Source organism: Gorilla gorilla, chromosome X (assembly GCF_029281585.2).
Source record: "Gorilla gorilla gorilla isolate KB3781 chromosome X, NHGRI_mGorGor1-v2.1_pri, whole genome shotgun sequence".
Classification (NCBI taxonomy): Eukaryota; Metazoa; Chordata; class Mammalia; order Primates; family Hominidae; genus Gorilla; species Gorilla gorilla.
Window position 1 is genome coordinate 21,522,061 of NC_073247.2, and position 13,812 is coordinate 21,535,872.

Consider the following 13,812-nt stretch of genomic DNA (forward strand, 5'->3'; position numbering starts at 1 on the left):
AGTTCCAGTAATGCTGTCCAAGAGCTAAGGCCTGGACTCAGGGACCCCAAGAGCCTGCTTGTTGCTCTACTGCAAGGTGGCCAAGCTGGTACCTAAGGTGCAAAACAAAGTCCCCTTTACTTGGAGTCTTTCCCTGTAGCCACCACAGCTGGGAACATGCTAGGTCACAGCTACAGTCAGCACATTGCAGTGCCCAAGGCCCACAGTGTACTACCTGATGGTTGCTTTGGGTTATTCATGGCCCAAGTCTCTTTAGTCAGCAGGTAATAAATCCTGCCAGCACTTTGTCCTTCCCTTCAAGGCAGCTGGTTCACTTTTGGCCCCAAGTGTGTCTAGAAATGTTGTCTGTGTACCAGGGCCTGGAATGGGGTCCTCATGACTCTGCCCAGTGCCCTATCCTACTGTGGCTGAACCGGTATCTAAGATGTAAGACAAAGTTCTCTTTACTCTTCACTCTCCTCCCCTTAAGCAAAAGGAAGGGGACACTTTCATTGCTGCAAGCTTCACTGCCTGGGATTTGAGGAAAAGTGGTATAAGCAATCCTTTAGCTATCCCAGTTGGTATCTCCCTAGGTCATGTGCCACCCTAGTCCTCCAGCTCTGAGCCCAGCCCAGGGCTAAAAGTTGCCTAGGAATTGCAGGCCTTTTGCCCTAGACTGCTATCAAGTTTACCTAGGACCCCAGAGCACTTTGGCCTGATGTGGCAAGACTTGCCGAGAAACTTGAGTTCAGACCAATAGAATGGGAAATTCCCCTCTGGCTAGGTCTAGTCCAAATGCTCCCTCCGTGCACAGGCAATGGCTGAGCCCAACATGGCTTTGCTCTCTGCTATGACAAGGCAGCACTGAGTTCAATGCAAAGTCCCCCAGTCACTGTGCTCTCCCTCCCCGAAGAGCACAGACTCTCTGCACTGCACAGCCACTGGCAGAAGATGGGAGAGTGGTGGTGTTGGTGATCCAAGACTGTCTCTCTGACCCTCTTCAATGCCTCTTTCAATGATATGAAGTCAAAACCAGGTACTGTGATTGCCCACTTGATTTTTTGGTTCTTGCAATGGTTCTTTTCTGCGTGCAGATAGTTGTTAAAATTTGATGTTTCTGGTGGGGTACAAACCATGTAGACTATGATTCTGCCATCTCGCTCCACCCCCTCTGAGTTCTCATTACTCATTATTGGCCTTTTCAGGTTTTAGATTTTTTCATGGTTCAATGTTGCTAGGTTCTATGTGTCTAGGAATTTATCCAGTTCTCCTAGGTTATCCAATTTATCGACATATACTTGCTCATAGCAACCTCTATGAGAAATTTAACCTTAAATTTCTGTGGGATAAGTTGTAATGTCTCCTTTTTCATCTCTGATTTTATTTATTTCGGTATTATCCATTTTTTTCTTAGTCTGGCTAAAGGTTTGTCAACTTTGTTTATCTTTACAAAAAAACAATTTTTTATTCCTTTGATCTTTTGCATTGTTACTTCATTTCAATTTCACTTATCTCTGCTCTGCTCTTTATTATTTCCTTTTCTTCTACTAATTGTGGGTTTTGTTTACACTGCTTTTCCCACTCTTCCCAATCTCTCCCTGTGGCTGTCACTGCCCCAGGCCCATGGCAAATACTGCCTGACTACTGCCAATGTTCATTCAAGGTCCAAGGGCCCTTCAGTCAGCTTGTGGTGAATGCTGCTAGGCCTGGGACTCTCCCTTCAAGGCAGTGGGCTCACCTCTGGCCCAGGACAGATCTAGAAATGCCATCCAAAAGCCAAGGCCTGGAACTGGTGACTCCACGAGCTCCCACTGTGTCCAAGCTTGTACCTAGGCTGCAAAACAAAGTCTCCTTTACTATTCCCTCTCCTTTTCTCAAAAAGAAGGAGTCCCTCTACACAGTCAACTCAGCTGGTAATGTGCCTGGTTACATCTAAAGCCAGTACTTCTCTGAGTCCCTCCCAAAGCCGACAGCAAATACTACCTGGGTACTGCTGCTGATTATTTGAGGCCCAATGGCTCTTTAGTCAGCAGGTGATTAATCCTGCCTGGACTGGGTCCTTCTCTTCAAGGCCCAGGGTGTATCTAGAAGTGTTGTCTTGGAGGTAGGTCCTGGAATGAGGGCTTCATGACTCTGCCTGGTGCTCTATGCTACTGTGGCTGTGCTGGTATCCAAGTTGCAAGATAAAGTCCTCTTTACTCTTCCCTCTCCTCTCTTCAAGTAGAAGGAAGGAATGCCTTCCAGATTTGCAAGCTGCACTGCCTGGGTTTGGGGATGAGGTGGTACAAGCACTCCCTTGGCCACCCCAGCTGGTGTCTCACTAAGCCATGTGTCCCCCTCCAAGGCCACTGGCTCTGAGCCCAGCACACCACCAGGACTTGCCCAGGAATTGACTTCCTGTGGCCTAGACTGCCTTTCAAGTTTATTTAAAACCCCAGAGCACTTTAGCCTGCAGTGGTGAGGCTTGCCACAACTAAGGTCCCAGTTGCTGGGATGGGTAGTTCCCCTCTGGCTAGGGCTGGTCTAAATGCTCAATCTATGAGCCACTGTGGTAGGGCAGCACAGAATTCCAATGCAAAGTCCCATGATCACTATGTTCTCCTTCCCCCAAGTGCACAGATTCTCTTTCCATGCCACGCAGTTGCTGCTGAGGGATGCGGGAGGAGTGGTGTTAGCAATTCAAGACTGTCTCTCCTACCCTCTTCTGTGCCTCTTTCAGTGATTTGAAGTTAAAACTAGGTACTGTGATCACTCACTTGATTTTTGGTTCTTATGAAGGTGCATTTTTTGTGTGGATAGTTGTCCAATTTTGTGTTCCTACAGGAAGGACAATCAGTGGAGGCTTCTATTCAGCCATCTTGCTCTGTTTCCTCTTTAATGTGTCTTTTTATTTGGAATCCTACACTGCCTCAGGGCAAAAAATGCACTAGATAGGCTAAGACACAATGAATGGATATTCAAGCAGCTATACATATAAACTTAAGTTTATATTTCTGGTAGTATATATTTATGCCATGTAAACAAAATGTGTTGATAAATTCTATTTCTCTTGATTTATATAAAAATGCAAAAAAATATGATGCATTTATAACTGCAGCATCGTCAAGTATATTTCTGACTGAAGATGACTCTAAGTAGGTATCAATGAGAACCAAATCCAATGCATACAATTTTACACATCTAATGATTAGAAAGATTGTCCACAGACAGGCTTCTGGCTACATACATTTCAAATCTTGCTTTTCCCCCACTACTTGCATACTTTGGTGACAAGTAACATGGGGCACACTCAGGTCACAATACAATCTCTGGTCTCGTGCATTGGGTCACAACACAGGGTGGCTCAGCACCGTGGACAGTATTCCTGGAAGCCTTTCCTACACCAGAGCAACTAGTCATAACATACACAGAAGGGACTGGTAATCAGTAAGTATATTCCACCAATGAACTGTGCGGTGTCAAAGTGCATGTTCCTGCTGGGAATTTTAAATCTGTATCTTTCATCTATGAGTAAAGATAATTGAAAGTTATTTTATATTCCCAACTTAACTTTCCCTTAGTTAGATCCCCCAAAAGCCCACAGCTGCTCAAACATCTCTCATTTTGAAGGGAAGTGTGATGGAGGGGCTTTTGAAATGGGAAGGGACAACAGTCTTAGTCAACTGTGGTTAAATTATCTCACTTTTTCAAGTTTTACAGAAAAAAATATGAAGACATCCCCAGGGCTCCTCTCAGCATTCTGGAAGGAACTCATCCAGTAGTGGGTCCTCAGGCTTAAGCTTCATCAGCTTCAGGGTGTTCCTACTTCTACATATGGGTTTTCTTTATTTCCTTATAAAAACTTTGTATTATGGAAATTTTCAAACATATACAGAAGTCATGATGATATATAATTACTCACCATATACTTATTACTCAGTTTCAACAACTATCATCTCAGGGCCCTTCCTATTTCCTCCATGACCCTGTCCACTCTTCTCTTCCCTCCCCACACCACAATTATTTTGAAACAAACCCTACACTTACATTTCACCTACAATTATTTCTGTACATACATGTTTAGGTTTATATTTCTTATATGGGGTTTTATGCCAAATCTATCAGTGGCCATAATTAAAATGAATGTTTTGACTTTTACAAGAATTATATTTATTTCTACTATTTTCATAACAGGAACCAAATCTATTCAACACTACTCACTTTTAACATTTACAATAAAGATGAGTGCTCACTTTGACAGCACATATACAATAAAGATGACATTTCATTTGAACTGACAATGACCTTTTTTTTTCACAATAAGCTGTGAATAAACTTCTGTTCCATGAACCCCCATGTGTTTTATTTTTATGGCTAATAATAGTCGTTAATCAATCATCACACATATATACATACAAATCACACAGAAAGACACATGTAATTTTTCTTCGTGTATCTCACTTCTCTAGCCTAAACTGAACTAGAGTCTTCAATTATGGGTAAAATTCTGTAAAAAAGGCATTAGAGAAAGAAATAAGAAAAATACAAAAAAGTCATCTAACCTATTAATAGTTAAAGGAACTTAGGCCACATCCCACCCCACACGTGCAGATTTTTATATCACAGTTTGTTTGTTATTATATCACCATCATTACATGTCATGCCATTTTCATATATCATAAAGGATGCATAAAATAAAAATATTTTAAAATCTAATTACTAGCATTTTAGTCAAAGTTGAGAGAAGGAATTTAAGTTGGTACCTTTAGTTCAAGGAGAAATTTATATGATTTCACTATTCTCACTAGTAAAATAAAGCCCGTTGGGACACACTGCCTTAGGGAATTTTCCTTTAGAACCATAAAGGCTCCAACATGCGAAAAAAAAATAGTATTTTAATATGTTAGAGAGCATTGGTATGTGCCTTGGCTCAGGAATTGCTCTGATATTGAAGAGTTGTGATAAATTCCTTCGCAATTTCAGAGTATACCCTAGGCTTGAATCCAAGAATTCTGGGGTAAACAAGACAAGCATGGTTCCTACCTTCTCAGAACTTATGATCTACTGAAACAGACCACTATGCGAGGAAGCACAATAAAATGTGGCAGTTACTACAGCAGAGTGATTACAGGGGCTTTGGTAGTGCAGAGTAAAGGAGATGAATCAGGGGTGACCTGGGAAGTGATTAAGGTGATGAAGCTGAGACTCAGGGTATTATTGTTGAGATTTCATTTTAGTGAAAGGATAGCTCTGTGCAGAGGGGAGGAGAGATGAGAGGAGACAATGTCAGGGCAGGAAGAACAGGTAGAAGACTACTGCCATGAGTATGGGCAAGAGAAGGTGGCACCCCACACCAGGGCAGTGGCAAGGAAAATGGGAAGAAGTGGACAGATTCGAGAGCCATTTCAGAGTTAACATCCACGAAGTTTAGTGACGGATTAGTAGGAGTGGGAAGAAAACAGGGAGTACTGGATATGTGTCCTAGAAGGGAAAGTGGCAATTTTTGTTGTGTGAAGTTGGACAAGGAGTTAAGCTATTTGACTTGTATATTCCTATTTCAGTTGATTCTCCAGAGACAGACAAAGATCTCAAAGTAGAGCTCAGCATTGCACTTCATGAAATTTTGAAGAATGTGTGCAAGTGGTGTAAGTACTGTTATAATTTAATGGGGCTGTTTTGTGCCTTGAAAGCTAGGAAGCAAGCATGCCTTTGTGTGTTCAAAATGCTAATTGAATTATCTCTGACTTTAGTTTATGTTCCTTAAGTACAAACTCTTAAGTCAGGCCAAAGGGATCACAGCTATGTTGTACCATACTTAACTACCTTTTTTATAAGCAAGGATTTTTATTCCAAAAATAAACAGAGGCATACCGACATAAACCCATAAAGTATGTGGGCTGGTACTTTAAAGAACTATGTATTTGCACAAGGACCAGGAGAGCTTTCTTAAAAGGGACCAGGTCCTGGGAATTCTCTCTAAAAGTGATTTATTTCTGTCAACATTCTTCTTCAATTTAAACATACACATTCACATATATTTAAATTCCTCCAGACATTTGAGTTTAAAGTTTTACTCCTGATCTACTGAGTAAATACCTTCAGCAAATAGGCAATAAATTAAGTGAAGGCAGCTTTCTTTTTGAATATACCTTCCTCACACAAATCTCCATCTAAACACCTAAAGATTTGATAATATTTATTTCAAGATATTTCCTATATTTATATATGTATTATGTGTGTGTATATATATAACATATATATTACAAACGATGGAAATGTCTAAGATTTGCTGTTTTTTTTCTAACAGAAGAGTTTTCTTCAGCTTTCTGACAATGCAGATTTCAAACTTTATAGATGTATTTATAGAATCATTTTCAACAAACATTTGTTAAACACCTACTCTATATAGGTGGATGTGCTAGTGTATGTCAATGTGTATCATTACCATAATAAGTCAATTGTCAAAAAAATCAGACAACTTAACTGACAAATAATAATATTAAACAACCTCATGGCCACAAGTGGAAACAGACTTAGGTGAACACTTTCTACCTTTCTAGTTTATTTAGAGGACAACTAAGAACAAAAACAATCATTTACAAAGCTTGTTCCCACACCAGTTAGAATGGCGATCATTAAAAAGTCAGGAAACAACAGGTGCTGGCGAGGATATGGAGAAATAGGAACACTTTTACACTGTTGGTGTGACTGTAAACTAGTTCAACCATTGTGGAAGTCAGTGTGGCGATTCCTCAGGGATCTAGAACTAGAAATACCATTTGACCCAGCCATCCCATTACTGGGTATATATCCAGAGGATTATAAATCATGCTGCTATAAAGACACATGCACATGTATGTTTATTGCGGCACTATTCACAATAGCAAAGACTTGGAACCAACCCAAATGTCCAACAATGATAGACTGGATTAAGAAAATGTGGCACATATACATCATGGGATACTATGTAGCCATAAAAAATGATGAGTTCATGTCCTTTGTAGGGACATGGATGAAGCTGGAAACCATCATTCTCAGCAAACTATCGCAAGGATAAAAAACCAAACACCGCATGTTCTCACTCATAGGTGGGAATTGAACAATGAGAACACACGGACACAGGAAGGGGAACATCACACACCGGGGCCTGTTGTGGGGTGGGGGGAGGGGGGAGGGATAGCATTAGGAGATATACCTAATGTTAAATGACGAGTTAATGGGTGCAGCACACCAACATGGCACATGTATGCATATGTAACTAACCTTCACGTTGTGCACATGTACCCTAAAACTTAAAGTATAATAAAAAATTTTTTAAAAAAAAGCTTGTTCCCTAGTGAATCATAACAGGAATCGTCCATTCTACAGCCCTGACAATACATTTTCCATAGAATTCTGATAATCATCTTCAACAAAAAGATATTGTACATGGCCAGTGCCACAAATCAAGTTATTTCACATCCCAGGTTATTACTGAGTGCCCAGAAAGTCTTTACATTATTTATATTTTCTGTAAAATAATATTTAGTTCCCAGTAGGAGGTAACTTTGCATTAAATGATGTAACAGCACTTTGGAATATATATCCTACTAGTGTGTATCATATTAGTACATTATCCCTAATACAAAAATTTCATCTCTTAGTTTAATGGAAAGCTTTACTTTATCCTCACTTATAACTTACGGAAAGACATATTGAACAAGTTAGTTATGTCAATACATGTCTGTTAAGCTGAATTCCAAAAGGACCGGAAGAATTTCTTAAAATGCTCTGCTTACACTGCTGCTGCATTAATATCGCTGACACTATTAAAAACATACATGGACAGTTCTGTATTTGTAACATTTTGTATGATTTAAATGACAAGGTACCATAAAAGGGAGCCAAAATAGGTGTTTTGATGTTTCAGAAGTGATTCTCTGGGGCAGAGTGAGAGTGATTGTCCAGTTAATTTGAAAGTGATTGCCCTTTAAACCTGAGTTGGGAGACTATCATCATCCAGAATAGAGTGAATTTTGTTGTGTAGTTGTTCTTCAAACCTTGAGGTGCCAAGGAATCTTGCTGGTGTGAAGACTGGTTCATAAAAGCAGAAATCGCCCTGAGATGTGGTGAACTTGACCTTGTGACTTGACCTTTCAGTCAAACAGCCCAACATACAACAAACAGCTGTCCCAATAACACAGCACTTTGGCTCTCCCTTTACTACTCAATGAAATGTCATAGAGAGAACTTCTTACCTAGTTCCAAGGTTTGTTCCTCGGTTCCTGCTCCATCCCTGCCTTTACCCAGGTTCAAACATTTGGTCTCCACTTTCTGTCTTCTGCTTCCAGTCCCGCACCTGCACTTTGGGAGATTTGAACACTTAGATTTTTGGCACCTTGTCTTAGATATGGTTTAAACTCACTCTGGTGCCCATGAATCTGTCTACCCCTCCACTCAAACTCTGGTCTCCAGGAGTTCTCTGCCTGACTAGTGTATCCATCAGACTCAACCCTGCCCAGACAGAGCAGAACAAACAGTCTGCCCTCTATCCTGTGAAGGTACTTTATCAGTCAATCAGGAGAGGCTTGGGGATGCTTCTGTGACCAACAGCTCCAAACTCTTCTGCAGTCTAAAGCAAAGGTTTATGTTTGACTTATTCTATGGGCCCACCAGAAGCCAGCTGTGACTCTGCTCCAAATCACCCTCACTTAGAGGCTCCTCTTCTTGGAACTTCACTGGTCACATTAACATGAGGAAGAAAGTATATTGTATTGCAAACCAGTTCTTAATGACTTGCCCGGAAGCAAATTGCATTGCAAACCAGTTCTTAAAGACTTGCCCAGAAGTGATACATTTCCAGTCACAATTAATTGGCCAATGCATCACATAGGCATGCTTCATGTCAGGACGCACAAAAGATCCCACCCAAAGACAGGAGAACCAAAGATATTGCTGAATAATATTAACTTCTACTGTTACCAGAAAGGGGTCCTGATCTAGACCCCAAGAGAGGGTTCTCGGATCTTGTGCAAGAAAGGATTCGGGGTGAATCCATAGAGTAAAGTGAAAGCAAGTTTATTAGAGAAATAAAGAAACAAAAGAATGCTTACTTCTTAGGCAGAGCAGCCCTGAGGGCTGCTGGTTAGCTATTTTTATGGTTATTTCTTGATTGTATGCTAAACAAGGGGTGGATTATTCATGAGTTTTCCAGGAAAGAGGTGGGGAATTCCTGGAACTAAGAGTTCCTCCCCTTTTTAGACTACATAAGGTAACTTCCAAGCATTGCTATGGCATTTGTGAACTGTCATGGTGCTGGTAGGAGTGTCTTGTAGCATGTTAATGCAATATAATTAACATATAATGAGCAGTGAGGATGACCAGAGGCCACTTTCATTGCCATCTTGGTTTTGGTGGGTTTTGGCTGGCTTCTTAACTGTATCCTGTTTTATCAGCAGGGTCTTTGTGACCTGTATCTAGTGATACCAGTCCTGCCAACCTCCTATCTCGTCCTGTGACTAAGAATGCCTAAGGTCCTGAGAATGCAGCCCAGTGGGTCTCAGCCTTATTTTACCCAGCCCCTATTCAAGATGGAGCCACTCTGGTTTGAACGCCTCTGACACTACCACAGGCACCAATTTTTAAGCCAAAATTTTCCAACCTTTTGTTCATGGAACTGAAATAGACCACAGTATTGGCTGCTTAGATCTGTTAACTCTCATGAAAACCCAAAGAAAGCTTTAACTTAATGTTTAATTAGGACATAAGAGGGATTGACTGAGAAGAAATAAATTCTTCCCAGAAAAACTTCTCCTGGAACAACAACAGTCATTTGTAGCAATATATTAATAATGACAGCTAACGTTACATTTATCAGGCATTTGCTATGTACCAAGTATACTTTTAAGCACTTTATATATATTAACTCATTTAATCATCCAGCAATCCCATGATGTAAGTACTCTTTTGATTCTTGTTTTATAAACAAGGAAACTAAGTCACAGTGATGTTTAGTAATGTGCTCAGGGTCAACAGCTCTCATGGTTTACTGGTTGCTAATTTAACCTTTAAATTATCAGCATAAATGTATAATGTGGTTGGTTCTTCTGATAACTCCACTCTACACTGGGTCATTGTGAACATCTTGGCTTGTTATTTCTAAAGCAATGTCTTTCTCCAGCCTTCAGTAGACAACATTTCTGGCACATTTCAAGAAGGAATGGACTGGGTAAAAATGTGCAGTACTTCCACTTCTGGCTAGAATGTAGAAAGTCACAAGACAGCATCATTCTCACCCTAACCACCAAAACAAGCCTGATGAGCTACAAAATCAAAGTTTTATAAAATTCACCAGAGAGTGGAGGAGGCAAAGAAACATAAATCAACACGGTTCCAGAAAACAGTAAGCCTCTCATAGGTGAGAAGACGGCCCTAATTGTTCTCAATCTGAGCAAAATGATGGGTGGAGAAGAAATCCACCATGGAAGAGAACAAGGAGAAACTAGGCAAAATTTTAACGGTCACATGTGATCTGGTGTGACAGATGAGAATGCTAAGGAGCTCAGCCACAGGGTCTGCACTGACCCATCAAATCATTCCCATAGGCTGTCACCAAATGCTCAGGGTATTGTGCCAAAGGCTGTGTTTTGGACTGTTTTTGCATTGCTATAAAGAAATACCTGAGACTGAATAATTTATAAGAAAAAGGGGTTAATTGGCTCATGGTTCTGCAGGCTATACAGGAAACATAATGATATCTGCTTCTGGGGTGGCCTCAGGAAGTTTACAATCATGGCAAAAGGCAAAAGGGGAGCAGGCACATCACATGGCCAGAGCAGAAGCAAGAGAGTGATGAGAGAGATGCCACACACTTGTAAACGACCAGTTCTCACAAGAAGTCACTCACTATTGTGAGGACAGTACCAAGAAGATGGTGATAAACCATTCATGAGCAATCCGCCCCCATGATCCAATCACCTCCCACCAGGCCCCATCTCCAACATTGGAGATTACAATTCAACATGTGATTTGGGTGGGGACAACATCCAAACTATATCAAGCTGGGATAGGTAGAAAAAAGATATACCTGTGAGATAAATGAGGACTTTCCTAAGTGCAAGGCAGCCATGTCCAAAAACAGAACTGAAAACTCCAGAAAGCACATCTGAGGCACTCTAGGCTCTGAGGTACTGAAGGCATAGGTAAGTTGAGAGAAATCTATCTGTGATACTCCCACAAGTCAACAACAGAAAGACAACCCAATAAAAATGGGCAAAAGAGTTACTCAAACAGATACATCACAAAAGAAGATTGTATGAAAGACAAATAAGTACACAAAATAGTGGCCAATATCTTTAGTTACCAGATAAATGCAAATTAAACCAAAATGTAAAAGACCGACAACATCAAATATTGGTGAGAATAGGAAGCAACTAGAACTCTTGTGCATTTCTAGTTACAGTGTAGGCTGGGCACAGTGGCTAATTCCTATAATCCTAGCACTTTGGGAGGCTGAGACAGGAGGAACACTTGAGCCTAGGAGTTCGAGGCTGCAGTTCCAGGGCAACACAGCAAGATCCTTCTCTAAAAAAATAATTTAAAAAACCCACTAATTAAAAATGTTAAAATTCTAAGTCAGAGTATGAAATAGTACAACCAATTTGAAGAACTGTTTGGCAGTTTCTAATAGTTAAACAAACATCTTCCCTAAGACCCAGCAATTCCACTCCTAGACAACTACTGTAGCTGAATGAAAATGCATGTTCATGAAAAGACTTATTTACTAATGATCAAAACTGTCTTATGCATAATAGCTCACAACTGGAGATTACCTACACGCTCACCTATGTGTAAGTGGATAAAACTTTGTTCATACAATTGAATACTATTCAGCAATAAAAAATATAAATTACTCATACACCCCCAAAGATGGATGTTTCTCAGAAACATTATGCTGAGTGAAAGAAGTCAAACAGAAGAGTATATATATATGAATCCATTTATATGAAGTTCTAGAACTGCCAAAATAATATATGATGATAGAAATTAAAACAGTAATTGAAGTGACCCAAAAGGGTCTACCACACTTCTGGTGTGGTAGAAATGTTATCTGGTTTCGGATGGTTAGTACATACAGTTTTCAAAACTTAACTGAAACAAAGTTTTGTGCAATTTATTGAAGCATAATTATACCTCGGTTTTTAACTATACATGGTCAAATATCGCTATTTCAGAATATTCAGAATGAGTCAGCTCCAAATTCAGTCCATGATACAAGAGTTAAAAGCCACGTCCTGCAAGCCACCTAAGGTCAATATTTTTAAAATCATACTACTTTTCTTATTCATAGCATTTAATGGACAGCTACAGACAAGACAGGGCTTGCTATAAAAAGGGCACAATCCCATACTTAATGAGTGATCTTTTCCTTTTAGCTGTCTCTATCCAGTGTTATCTCATGTTGATTCACCCAAAACCTGCTGATGTGTCACTGCTATAATCTCTCAGTGTCAGCCTATAATTGTTTAGGGTCAGCCTTTAATTCACTGGGGGATTCCTACTCTAACCACGCAGAGCTTATTGACTGTATGGCTGGTGAGAGCTCTACCATTAACTGCTGGACTGTTTCATTATTGCCACTTCTGATCTCAAGTTCTCTATATAAGTCTATGCAAACACTTTCCTGTGAGGGTCCTTTGAAGTACTCCAAACTGACTACAGGTGACTGTAAGTGAGAAAAAGAACATCTCCTAGTCTTAACACTGCCTAAAATAGCACTTCTCACACTTTAATGCGCATACAAATCACCAAGGAATCTTGTTAAAATTAAAATCCTGATTCAATAGGTCCAGAGTGGAGCCCAAGGTTCTGCATTTCCAACAAGCTCACAGGTAATGGGGCAATGCTGTTCCACGGGCCACATTTTGAGTTGTGAGGACCAAGTATTCTTTTCTCTATGGTTATGTCCCCTGTTTCTAGAAACCGCCTCTCTCCATGTGTGGATTTGCAATCCAGGCTTTGATATTCGACAGCTTTAGGCTCAAACGTGCAAGCGAGGGTTCCAGCAGTGGACAGAGGATAGCTTTTGGATTTCAAAATAAACATTTGGACAGGCATTCTAGTTTTCATGTATTCACTCACAATGAATTCATCTCCCCCAATGCACTCCCATCATCAATCTGGAGGATTTTCATTGACCAGCAGCTCCTGCAGGACAGGTAGCAGATCTTTCACAATCATCTAAGACCAGAGCAGTGGGCCACATGCAGGAGCCTCACCAACACTTCAGCTCCTGCTTCAGCAGGAGCACCCTGTCTGATAGCCAGGGAAGGAGGAATGTAGGTCAGGGAGTCCCTCTCTGGGATGGGCCAGAGTCTGCTTCAATAATCAGGTCGGGGGGAAGGGCTTCTTTTCCCAGTGGTTCTGCTGGATGCAACGTTGCTCCTCAGGCAAACATAAAGGAAAACAGATTTTGCCCCAAAGTGACCTTTGGGCAATAGCATTACAAGAGATGGTAAGATTACAGTGACAGTATTATATCTGACATCCCATAGGGACATATTTTGAAAGTCTTAAATCTTTAAATAAATACTTACGATGATAAAAATGTTATCTCTATGCAAGAGTTCCAGACTTTATTTTTTTAAAATGTACTTGAATCATTGAATCTAAGCAATTCAGAATATTCATAAATCCCCCAACTATTTTCTTAAGGATTTAATCTATTATTTAGAATGAAACTTTATATTCAAAACAGGGAATATCAGTGCTTAATGTGGTGTGATACACACGAGTTATTTCAGTTGATCAGGTTTACTGTTAATTGGGTCAGTGGCATTAATCCTCAGGCATGCAAATACTTTGCCAAAGAAACAC

General features: G+C 40.3%; 1 long non-coding RNA gene across 3 annotated transcripts in view; it reads right to left on the reverse strand.

The window, feature by feature from the left end:
• Window positions 1-13,812, reverse strand: part of LOC109024760 (uncharacterized) — a 235,087-nt gene that overhangs the window by 171,828 nt on the left and 49,447 nt on the right. For all 3 annotated transcript variants that reach the window (XR_010132461.1, XR_010132462.1, XR_010132463.1), the window contains exon 3: window positions 8,196-8,301. This is a non-coding gene — a long non-coding RNA (uncharacterized lncRNA). The remainder of the gene's footprint in view (window positions 1-8,195; window positions 8,302-13,812) is intronic.